Source organism: Melozone crissalis, unplaced genomic scaffold, assembly GCF_028551555.1.
Source record: "Melozone crissalis strain CALT ecotype California unplaced genomic scaffold, PUWL_Pcris_2 ptg000056l_1, whole genome shotgun sequence".
Lineage (NCBI taxonomy): Eukaryota > Metazoa > Chordata > Aves > Passeriformes > Passerellidae > Melozone > Melozone crissalis.
Window position 1 is genome coordinate 561,220 of NW_026535834.1, and position 12,939 is coordinate 574,158.

At 49.8% G+C, this 12,939-nt stretch overlaps 1 protein-coding gene across 1 annotated transcript in view; it reads left to right on the forward strand.

The window, feature by feature from the left end:
- The window catches only part of TNFAIP2 (TNF alpha induced protein 2), a 121,255-nt gene that overhangs the window by 56,990 nt on the left and 51,326 nt on the right, over positions 1-12,939 (forward strand). The gene's annotated exons all lie outside the window — the stretch shown is intronic.

Consider the following 12,939-nt stretch of genomic DNA (forward strand, 5'->3'; position numbering starts at 1 on the left):
GGTCTGTCCCTGCACCACAGCGAGTCTCACCAAGGGCACCGAGCGTGAGCGAAGCATGAAATCCAGGTGACAATAGGCAGTCAGTCACAAGGAAGCATCTTCCTGGGGGCTGTTGACATTATTATTCTAGATCAAGAAGCAAATCCTACATGTTAGTTACTTAGCAGATGAAGTTACCATGCCAACTCATATGCTACCTTTTTTTTTTTTTAATTATTATTATTGCAAGAGTAGGCAGCGCTCCCTTGAGATTTCACAAAAGGGGAGGAAAAATGTCAAAGTGCCAAGAATATAATGGAATTTCTAGCCTCAACCCTATTTTCCATAGATCTGTTTTTCAGCTTACATCCTGCTCCTTTCTCATGGCAGCAGCGAGGCTAAGCCAAGAGACTCTCTGAATGGTAATTTAGTGGCCAGCCCACGATATTGTGGTGCTACACTCCAGTAATCCGCAGTTCTCTACCCCCGCTTCACACAATATTCAGGGAACTAATGCAAGGAGCTGGTGCCAAATGATTGCACAGCCTTCCCCCAACCTCTCCTTGACTTCTCTGCATTTCTTTCTTTATTCACTGTTTCTCTTTGCCTTCCCATCTGTCTTCATTCCTCTGCTGAAAGGGTTTTTATTTCTGACAGCTATTTTCCTTTTTTTCCCTCTGTTGTCTTTACTTGTTTTCCTTCACAAAATGTATTACATTCCTGTCTCTCCCCCCCACACAGTGCTGCCTCTTCTGCTCTCCATCATCTGTAGGGCCCCCTAAGCAGAGTGTGGACCCTCCAGGGGAGCAGATGTGGGGGCCACCAGAGGGATGCTGGGAAGCAGGGAATTAGCTGTCCATACCAGTAACCCTGTCAAATATGCACTAGTTCAGCCCGAACACGAGAAAGCCTTTGCCTCTCACACCTGGTGTGTTAAATATTCCTGGAGGTAGGGCAAAAAGTCTCCCTAAATTTAGTGCACTTTGCTTTCTGTTTTGAGATTTAAAGCCACTCAATTCCAAGAAACACAGGTGCTGTAGCCTCTCCCAGGGCAAATCCAGTGATGGAGCATGTATGAAAGGAGAGGGGCTGCAGGGAGGAGTCTGGGGGCAGGATGTGACTGCCAGCTTCCTACACCTCTTCGGGAACCTGCGTAGGATTGGTGTGTTGAGGCACAACAAGGCTCCTGAGCGCCTACGAAAGGGAGCGGATTGAGCTGAGCGCAGCCTCTGCTGGCGGTGCCCGCTGGCACAGCCCGGAGCCCCTGGCACCGCGGGAGCCACTCGTGCCCGCGGCTGCTGCGTGTGCCAACACTGCCCCGTGTTTGCCCCACACACGGCAGCGATGGGGAAGGGTTCCTGGCAGGGGCTGTGCGCATCCTGGGGGACGTGGGAAGGGGTCTGGGAACTCGCTATTCTCGCAGCAGAGGTGGGCAGGGTGACACAATCAGCACTGTCAGATCTTGGCCCAGACCTTATATCCCTTGTAAGAAAACATTGAATCCAGGGTTTGCGTTCACCAAGAGTTAGCTCCACCTCCAAAGAAGAAGCACTGCACTAGTTTCACGCCCTATTTTCTTTAAAACCTCTATGTTAACCAGAAAAACAGGGCACAGACCTTTGTCCCAAGTAATGGTTCTTTCACTATTTGCCTTACGTGGCTTTATCCTGCTTATCTGTCCACAGTCCGGGTCAGTAAAGCTCAAGGATGTGATATGGGCTGTGACTCAGCAGCTGGCTTGTGACCACTACCAAACAGGATGCATTCATTTGTCCTGGTCTACATCCATGGCCAAGTCCTGCTTTTTATCTTACTGAGAGATCTTGGCTATTGACCATTGTATTCAAATGCTGTCAGGTGCACTGGCCATCCAAAGGTGCTCCTCAGTTGTTGACAGACAACACAGCAGGTAAATATACAGTTCTAACTTTCTACAATATATTCTGATGCTTGGCTTTTCAAGGTCAGGTTTTACACATCTATTTCACTTTTTCTGTTGCCACTGGACTCCACAACATGTGGAAGCCTGACTCAGTGATCTATAACAGGACTTCCCAAAAGTGCCCAGTGCCTGGCAGCTGTGCTCCCACCAAAGCTGCTGGGCATGAGGCAAATCCACACTAATTTCATGCCACCTGCTCCTCAAAGATATAAAAAATTCTTAGGAAGTATCAAGCTGAAGCAGAAGCAGTCCTTAGACTTTGGAGAGGCTGCTCACAGGGATGAGGACCATCCCCATGTATCAGTACTGCTGAAGGCATGGAGAGACTGGAGCTGATTCAATAAATTACACCAGTGCAATTACTGATTTGCACATAATGACCTGAGTCAGGGCTTGTGGGGGAGATTATTTCCATCTCAGCTCAGTGTTGTAGCACCGTGGGTTGTACAAGGTGATGCAGTGTGTAGTAAATCTGAAGCCAAACTACACTTGCACTGAGTAACTCAGAGCCCACAACTGCATCTTGAGTGGAGTGGGAATTGTGTGACAGAATATGATGGTGAAAAAAACAACAAAAGCCTAATAGGAAAGGAACAGAGAAACCAAGTAAGGAAAATCAAAAAGGTTCATTTGTTATATTCTTTCAATCTGATAAAAGTCAATAAGATATTAGAGACAAGTGTTTAATAGGTCAAAGAAGAGGAGATGACTGACATTTCTCTGTGATGTGGTACAAAGATAATCACCACAAAGCCAAGTTTTCTAAACATCAGTCTAGCAGATGAGGCCAGAGAGGCAATTAAAATGCGGGACACAAAATGTGCCATAGCCACAGAAGCAATACAAATTTGGCTTCATTGTTTATCTTTTGAGTTTTTTTAGCAGGCTGGGGAAGATATTTGTGCTAGGATTTAAAATGTGATTTACTGCTCCCGTTGCTATTTTGCAATCGTAGAGAGGGAGGATTTACACACCTTAGTGTCATCATCTCTCAGCCTCATTCACACCTTCCAAGAAAATGTGTCTCAAATGGCTGATTAGAAAACAATGCAGAAGAGTCAATGCCCTTGGAATCTGGTTAATTTAAACACATCTATGTTTGCTGTTCTGGAGAACTGCTAGATATGGACCAAAATCCAAATTCCTGCCTGAGAGAGGACTGAAGCCTGACTCAGAGCAAAGCTCTGTGGTTCCAGCATGCGTGCCAGGCACTGCCATGGGAGGATGGTGCCAGTGTCCCTTTTGGAGCCAACAAATCCCTGGTGCAAGGCCAGGCAGCCATCTCTGGCTGGGCTGGACAACTTTGTACATATCTGGGTGAGGGTCTGGCTGCCAAGGTGTGCTTGCATAAAGGGGGACACCAGAGAGGACGCCAGGCATCACCTGCCACCTCCTGCTGGCCAGCTCTAACCACAGAATGAAAGCAAAAAGTGGAGGGGGGCAGACAAGCTCAGGCAAGATTTCATGTAAAACACTTAAAAGAACCAAAACAAAACTATAAAACAATACAAAACATTGAAAAATTTAAAATTTAGTTGAATCACAAATTGATTTCTCCCTTTCACCCATCAGATTCCTCAGTGTGGTCTGGGAAATCAGGCAAGAGGGATGTCCCTGGGCATGACACCAGCCTGGCACAGGTCCTGCAGCTCCCTCTGGGACTGCCCAGCTCCAAGGTGTCCCTCTGCATGGGCAAGGCAGAGCTCTGCAGTGCTGCTCAGAGTGTGGGATGAGTGCTTGAAGCAGCTGGGTGCTCAGGAAGGAGCTGCTGCTTCCCTGCAGGGAGAAAGGAGAACATCCCTCTGGGAAGGGATGCTGCTGACAGCCACCAGGAGCCAGGAACTCATGTGGGGCTCCATAAAAACAGACAGAGAGCTCAACTCACTCCCCTCTGATGAGCTCAAAATTATTTTTTAAATTATTCTTTCTTTCCTGTGGTGGCAGTGGAAAAGCCATGTGACACTGGCAGCATTGAGAAGCAGCCAAGAGTCCCAGGCTCTGGGCTGGGGAGCCCACCCTGGGGTGGTATGGGTGCTGTGCCCACAGCAACGTGCTCAGCAGGGACACAGGCAGCACTGCAAACGGCAGGGCTGGCTCCAGGACACAGCCCAGGCACTGGGAACAGAGCTCCCTGGAGAGCCAGCTCCGTGGTGGCACAGCTGTGGGGGCTGCATTGACACAGCACTGAGAGCTCCATCCATCTTCCAGCTTTCCAACTCACCCCAGACTTCCAGCACACCCTTGGCTCTGCAGAGGCGAGTTTGGCTCAGCCCTAGCAGGGATGGGAACTGGAGTTTTCTGCATACCAAGGCTGTGCTGTGACTTGTAGGGCATGTTGTGTCCTCAAAACAGTGTCAGTATCATTAGGTCAAATTAAACTACATCTGCTGGTGAAAGAGGAGAGAGGTTGGCAGGGTTTGCCCAGCTAGGAGGTGGTGCAGATGATGCCAATTGCTCAACCTCATCTGTGCCACAGCGTGTTTGACACTGCAGGAACCTCACAAACATTGCCTGGAAGACTTTTCTGTGGGCTCAGGGATAAAGCCACCGCTGTGTTGCCTTGAAGTTTGACCCCACCTCAACAGAGTGGTCCAAGGCACTGCTGGACATGAGGACTAGGAGAGGAGTAGGATTTGGGATGTCTGGTCCCTGAGGAATGTGGGTCTCTGCAACCTCTACCTTTGATTCTTGTGCCTCTGCAAGTGCTGGATTTCATCCCTTTTCCACAGAGAAAAGTTGAGTCTTCAGTTTGTATCGTGCTTTGCTTCCATTCCTGCTAGATTTGTTGGGCAAAGTCAGACTGACCTTCAGTGACTCTCAGACGCAGAAGTAAAGATGTCTCACGAACACTATACAGACAGTAAAATAAAAAAATATTTTGTGCTTTAATCCTCACTTTGCTGGAACTAGAACATTGCAGAAGGAAAGAAGCAGAGAGAAACACTACAGGAGGGTGAAATGTTCACCACAAGAGTTGGAATGAAGGGAGATGGGATATCCTGGGTTCCTTTGCTGTCTCCTGCATTGACACGTGTGTGAACACAGCCATCTCTCTGCAAGCACATGCAGACAGGTTACAACTACAGCGTGCATTTGTGTGATGTAGTGGCATGTGGAGATAGGGAAACACAGTAAATCTGAAGCCTTTGTTTCCCAAGTTGGAAGAAAGTCGGTTTTGTCTCGCCAGGTCCAACAATACTTCACTGACTTTTGATGCTGAAGCAGATAGAGGCAATTAAGCATATTTTTTACTTTCAGGTTCTGGCTGCAGCATTGCGAGGTTTTTGCAGGAGCGCCCTGGGAGCCGGGACACCCACACATCCCAGCGGGAGCTCTGCCCTCCCAGCGGCACCAACCCCGCGGCGGAGGCAAGCGCGCTCCCGGCAGCTTCTCCTTGTTTCACCCTGGATAGAGCCCAGCCTCCCGCTGGCATACTCACACAGTCAGCCCAGCACCGCACAATTACATCTGCACCGCTTGCCTTGTTTTTTTCCCCGGGGAAATGGGATGTGTAGGCTTTCTTATAGGGCCGCACGGGAACCGATGGCCGGAGCCCGGTTCGGTGTGACGGCCGGCGCCACCTGCGGGGCTCAGCGGCCGGGGCACCGCTGCTGCCGGCTCCGGAGGAAAGGCGGGCACAGCCGGGGATGTGGAGGCAGGGCCGGCTCAGCGGTTTGCAGGGTGTTTGCCACGGCAGCGATGCCGGAGGAACCGGGCTGCTGCTGCTGCTGCTGCCCAGCGAGAAGAGATGTGCGGGAGCCCGTGGGCGAGGGGTGCCCGTGAAGCACAGCAAGGGAGGGCAGTGCTGGCGGCCGCGCTCCCCACAAGCAGCCAGCCCGTTCGGCAGCAGGGTGGCCCGTGGCCCCAGAAAGCCAGCCAGTCCCCACGGGGGTGCCTGCACACGAGTGAGCTTCCCCTGTGTCCCTGCAGCTGGAACTCGATGGAGACACGGCATCTGGCTGGCACTGGCAGCCATACACTGCCCTTGCACCCGTTTTTGCCGGAGCCACAAGGATAGGGCACAGTCCCCTCCACATATAAGCAATATAAGCATATAAGCACATATAAGCAATGTTCAGTGTTCCTGTCACTGTTTTAAACCAAATAAGAACCTACAAAAAAGAAGATGGTGTTTTTGCAGCAGCACCTGCTATGCTGCTGCAATTAGGGATCCATTATAGGCACCCACACCTAAAGGTTTCAAAACATGGCTATATAAATCCCCTTGGACTGGGGAAGAAAACCACTGCCAGTGAACTGGCTCCCTTGAAAGGACAAGCAGGATTGACACCTGTCAGGGCCAAATGCTTTGGGGCTACTCAAATTATACACCTGCATCACTTGATTGCCACGAGGACATGCAGTTTCCCACCTATTTCCTTGGCAGCAGCCCACACTCCTGCTGCTCCAGGGGATTCTGGCACTGTTTTCTACTGGTCTCCAGTTTTCCATACAGATTACGCATTTATTAAAATGAAGGACAAGCTCCTAGGACTGGTTTACAATAGCGTCATTAGACAGATTCCAGTAAGCCAGAAGAGGTGCCCAGTGTTTTGCAGCAGCAGGAGCAAGGGTTTGCAAACACTCTAATAACTGGTTAGGAGCTACTGCCTTCGTTGGCTTAATAACCAGCTATGGCTTAACCAGTTCACTCTGAACAAAATGACATCATGATTTCTGCACCAACACGTTCCACCCACCCCCTATCACACAGAAATGATGCCCAGCTCTCTCCATGATGGGAAACATTCTGAAGGTCAGACTGATGGACTGCACATGAAATAGTCTGGAGAAAATCTGCCAAAAGGAGTGTCTGGGTTCTAATGCTCACTCTGAGCATGGCTGGGTTATAAAACCTTCAGCTGCCTCACAGAGATGAGGCCCCTCTGCCATCACTGACCACCCACTCTCACAGGGCAGCTCCTTAAGTGAATTATCTCTGCAATGATGAGCCCCTGTAAGCATTCATTAGCACAATAGATTTGAGCAGTTTCAGCAGATTTATGGGTTTAGGGTTTATGGAGTCATTGATATGTGAATTAAGCACTGACTGACTGAGACTAACTCTTCAAAAGGAGTCATTATAATCTCTATAGAAATATAATGATTACAGTGACAACATCTTCAATGCAACTTCAAAAACACTAATTTAAAAAAAATTGTACAGAAGTATATATTTAAATAAAGCACTAGTTCTCAGTTTTCCCCATCCACGAAAGATAAAGAAAATTCAGATTTCCAGAGGTCAAGCTTCATCCAGGGAGATGTGCAGTAAAAGTTGCTCCTCCCTTCCCTGGGGCATTGCTATGGGCACCAAAGCTCACACTGTGAGGGCAATAAAAAGGTGTGATACAAGAACCCTTCAGCACTGGAAGAAAGCCAGGGACTCAAAGTGTTATTCAGATAAGAACCTGTACCTTTCCTCCCTCTATCAAACCAAGCCTGGGATTAACCTGGAGAAAGTTCAGCTGGGAAAATACCAAAGAGGTTTCTCCCAAAGCTCCATTGATTTCTCTCAAGGTTCTTGTGCATTAGAATGTCCTGCAGCAATGTGGCAAACAACTGCTAACCTGGCTTTGATAAAGTTTTTGAGCACTGTAGAGTGGAAATTTTGGTGCAGTAAAGCAAAACCCCACAAAGGAGAAGCACAAGCTCCTGCTTTATGCAGCCTCCCCGTCATCTGCAGCAGAGGCAGTGCTGAGCTCCAGTTCAGTCCTTGGCCTCAATGACACATTTTCAACAGCAGACATCTAGCTGTGGTGACAGGCACAGCAGGCAGGTGCCTTGGCTCCAGAAGTGGTCTGCTCTTAGTCACCTAATTTAAATGACAGAGTAGTCTAACTTTCCTTGAATTGCTCAGCAGGGCTTTATTCCTGCTTAAAGGCTGCTATCCACAGGGAGCATTCAGCCCTAGCCAGCTCCTAGGGGAAATTCTCACTGTTAAATCAATGCCCCATCTCCAGGAGATGGGGCTGGTTACCCCCTGCCCTTTTGGACATCAGACTCCATCCCACTGCAGCCAGGGCAGTCACACCACAGTGAAAAGCCCTGGCAGCAGGCTGGTGCTTTGGCAAAGCATAGGGTGAAGCAAGAGCAGAAGCACAATCACAGATAATCCACCATCGGTTCCATGCACAAAGAACTTCTGCTCTTTGAGTTCTGGTTTGGCAGCTCCTGTGATGAGAGGGATGAGGGCACCCTGCTCAGTAGGACACAGCAGCAGCTTCCACCTGAAGCCAATGAGCTGTGACATTTCAGTCTCCAGGCTGAGCTGATGAACTCCACCTGGCCTTGCTGATGCCCACTGCAAACCAGTGCAAACCTGCACAGCCAGCTATTAGCAATTCCCATCCATCTACCCAGCAGCTCACAGCAGTCACAAACAAGCAGAAGGAAATGCTCACCACAGGACCAGCTGAGCATCCCCAGGAGCAGAGCTGCTGCCAGACTGGAGGAGCTTACAGGCACTGCCCCAGCCCTGGCTGCACCACACAGCTCTGGAGCCAGTGGGGGCTGCTCTGTGCCTGCTGGCAGAACGTGCTTGTGGGGCTGTTGCAGCAAGAATGAGTGGCAAAGCCTGTCTCCCATCCCTGCCACTCCTGTTGGGCTCACATGAGTCCTGGCATGCTTCAGCACAGCTGGCATAGCACGTGGGGCTGGTGGCTTGCTGAAGGTGTTAAAACAATTTCACTTCAAAAGAAGAAAACCAGTGTGAGAGATCCTGCTTGAAAAGGCCTGTTCCAGACCTTTTCTAGGAGGAGAGGAAGGAAAACTTTGATGTCTAACCTTCAAAAGCACCTAGGATGAACTTGTGATTTTGTTCCCTGGTGTGATATGTACTAGTTCAAGTGGTCTCCTCCCATGGCTACACAGGAACAGTGTAGGACACAATCCTTAGGTCTGGACCACATCCTCTCCCAGATGTGGTACCACTCCTGTGTTTCTCCTGTGCAGAAATGCACCTTCCAAATTCTTCCACTGAAACCTGGGGATGAGCATCCCTTCTGTAAAAGCCAGCATCTAAATCACAACCTGCTTCTTTCCTGCAAATGGACTTTTCAGCTTAAGGCTCAAACCTCCCTCAACCTAAAAGCAGAAAGAAAAATATTTCAGGTGAAACAATATCTCTCATTTCCTTGCAAACCACCCCTCAGGAGGAAATGGCTGCATAGGCATGTGCAGCCTCCAAGCATGTCTTTGCCTCATCCATCATTGCCCATGCTGTTAAAAATATCAAACCTCACTGCTGCAATAAATCACTGCAGCTCTGGGGTCTCCTCCACCCACACAGGATGAGATTTCAAGTGAGAAACCTGCAGAAAGGGAGTGGGTCACAGCATGCCCCACCAGGGCTGTGCCAGCTGGGTTGCTGAGGCTGTGAGGGGGCATCTGGCACAGCTTTCTGACCATGCATCATGTCAGTGTTCCCCTGGAGCCTCAGAAATATGTTTTTCTCCTGGTCTTTGGAGCTGATGAAAACCTGAGTGCTATGGAGGGAATTGTAGGATTCCCCAAACCACTCTCCCTGCCCCTCACCTCTGCCAAGGAACACTGCACCTCTGGAGTCCTACACTGCTCCATGGGTGTTATTGCAGGAAAATAAATGAGAAAGAAGAAAATAAATATGAGCAAAAGACACAGAGAAGAGATGAGGGATCAAATAAACCCCAAACCAAATATTCCAAAGGGTCAGGAGGCAAAGCAGCAGTTGAAAGGCTCACCAAGGTTTGTGAGTGCAGGGCATTAGGGAGCTGTTAGACAGCAACACCCCTGCACATTTTAATGCACTTACAACTTGACAGAACGCTGCCATAATTGAAGAAAAATGGAAAACAGCTGCAAAACCTAGTACATTTTTCATTTCCCACGACCTCCTGTGGACAGACACCTGGAAACAGCATTGCCCTGCTGGCATTTCCAGGAACAGGAGCATTCCTTGAGAGCTGCTGCAAGGACAGAGCACCAGAAAGGCTTGCAGGGAAAGAGGTGACCCAGACTGTGAGACTCAGAGCTCCCTCAGGGTTCTGTCTGACATCCCAGCAAGCTCTGGTGCTAGCTGTGACTTGGGGTAGTTGACAGCCCCCAGAGAGGCCCAGACCAGACCCCATCCATGCTGGACCTGCTGCCTGCTCTGGCAGCACACCAGTCACAGTGAGCCTGTCTGTACAAACCAACACCACATAAATATTTTGTGAATGAGGCAATTAAAACCTAGATGGAAAGAGGTTTGGTTGGACTTTGTGTCCAAAGGGGATTTCCACCCCTCAACCTGTGTCTAAATAAACAGCTCATTCCTTTGTTCACATTGTCAGCCTGCCAGGTGGCAGGAGCATTATCAGTAATGGTTTTCCCCAGTACAGCAGGGCAGTCTCTGGCTTACACAGGACTTTGAAGAGCCCAAGGACAGAAAGCTCAGCACTGCACTGCCTGGCTGAGGGAGGCTTCAGGCAGGACTCCCCCTGCACCATGGGGCAGCCACAAATGATCCTCTGCCCAGTCCCATCTCACCATCAGGACAATTTCACACCAAGCCCCTGTTTAATATGATCGTAGTTATTCCCACCCCACACACTTTCCATCTCCTGAACACACAGTCTCTCCCAGAGGTAGAGGAGACTGTTATCCTCCATTCCCTCCCTCTGTTTTCCTCTGCACAGCACAAAGTCCAAATGCCATTTATTGCATCTATCCATCACTAATCTCTCTGATGTCCCTTATCACAGGGACAGGTGGCATGCTGGCAAGCTTCTAAAAGCAAAGAAGTGCACACTGCTCATGGCATGGTGACACCTCCTGATGTACCTCTCTTGCTTTACACCAGGACCTTGGACACCTGGCAGCCTGACTTGCCTCCATCTTGGCACTAAAGGAGCCCCAGGGTTAAATCATTTTACACAACTCAGTGACAAACCAAGTGACTGTGTTTAATGCTGTTTAAACCTTCAAGGCCCTTAATTTCGTGCTCTTTTGCTTTGAGTTCCCTCTAAAGTTCCCAAATGCTCTGAGAATGGAGGGATCCAGGGCTAGCAACCCCATGGAAATAAGTGCCCACAGGGCAAAGGGAGGATGTGAATATATAATATTTAACCAGGGGACACATTACTCCCTGTCCCTCACCCAGCTCTGGCAATCATTACCACCCATGGACCAAACCACCCGTGACCTGCACAAACTCAGACCTGCAGAAGGGGGTGAAATGCAGCCATTCCACACAGCAGCTCTGGAGCTGCTTTTGAACCCCCCTACCCAGATAATGTGGGGCTTCAGCCCGTCAGGACAGGACTACATCCTGAAATCCTCCTTGCCTTCATTGCCCCAGGCCATCTCAAGGCAGCAGCTCACCCCATTGTAGAACCTCTGGCTCAAGGCCCTGTCTCACCTTGTAGGGTAATAATTAACCTGGAATTTTTTTTTCCCCACCTCTTCTTTTAAATGCTCAGTGTAGTGAAAGTGAAACAGTGCTGAGTCCTTTCCAGAGATCAAACAAGTGAAGGTGCTGGAGCTCTTGGGCAGGAGCAGACAGACGTTTTTTTTTTCACTTTTAACAGCCTTTTTCAGAGGGTAAAGGAGGATGGAGAGCAGCACCATTCCCAGAGGGAGCCCCCTCTGTGTGAGGGATGGTGCCCCAGTCAGCTGAGCAGGCCCAGAGCTCTGTCCTGCAGCGCTGCTCACTGGATTTCCTGCAGCACGGAGCTGCTCCCAGGTTCTGTGGATCACACCTGTGCTATCCCGGCTGGCTGCTGAGGGGATCAGTGCTGTCAGTCCTGGGGTATGTATTCCTTTCCTTTCTCGTGGGCTCACACCTTTTACTCCTTTTCCCCTGGCTCTCTCCACTGTGTCATTCACCCCTTTGAGCATTGCTGCTGCTCCGCTCTGTCTGCAGAACCCCCCTGCAGAGTCTGAGCTGAGATCTCAGCCTCCTTTCACTGCAATCCCTGGGCATGGGGTGCCCTCCTCTCCTTCCCACCCTCTGTATGGGCTGTGATGGTGAGCTCCTGAGCAAGGCAGTGAGTGGTTAAATACTCCCTCCTGTGGGAGTGTGTGAGGCAGGGTCTGGGCCTCACTGGGTGAGCAGCTCAGCAAACCCATGGAAGATGTCATCCCTGCACTTCACAGCCTGTGAAATAACCATGCACAAGGGAGCAAAACTCTGAGTGAGGAAGGATGAGATCTATTTCTAGAGTCCCAACATGTCTATTGACTGCAATTATTTTTCAATCTCTGGCTTCTGTGGGCTGGACAGACCCAAGACAGGCAGTTCCTGTGTCACCTCAAGCAATAGCTGTTTCTATTAATTTGAACTGTTCACTCAGTTGCCTTAAGCCTGCTCTGGAGAAATGTGACATTTTGCATTCTCAGGGCACTGCAATGTACAATGTCACTGTGAATGGGCTGTATCAGCTGGTCTGGGAGCCCTTTGCAAACGAGGGAAGGCAAAACTTCACTCCTCCCTCTTCCCAAACACCTGGGCAGCCCTCAGGGTGGGCAGAGGGGAGGCTGTCTGCAGCAAGGCAGGAACTGAGCAAGTGCAGAGGCTGTGACTGCAGCCCAGCAGCACTGACAGAAAATCTGGAATCTCCTGCAGCATCCCCTATGGCCTGTGCAGAGTTTGTTTGACCCTGGAGATCTCCATCCTTGGCACACTGGGATGCAGTGCTCTGAGGCAGGATGAGTGATGTGAACCCTTCCTGCCTTGTACTGCCTCCTGTGCTGTAGCCATGACGATTCAGAGTGCAGAGACAGCTGTGGCTTTGGTGGAAGGGGCTAGAGCAGAGCTCAGCCACCTGCTGGGAACCACTCACCCCTGGGCCACCTCCAGCAGCAGGGTTTGAGCAGGGCAGAAGTAGCAACAAAACCCATATTCACATCAGAAAGTGGCAACAACCCAGTGAGATTCAGGAAGATTATTATTCCTGCATGGCTGGAAATCCACCTAGAAGAATGGAAAGTAAAACCATATCTGGTTACTCACTGAAATGGTATGTTTACACAAATTTCAACATCTCTGCTATCTCATG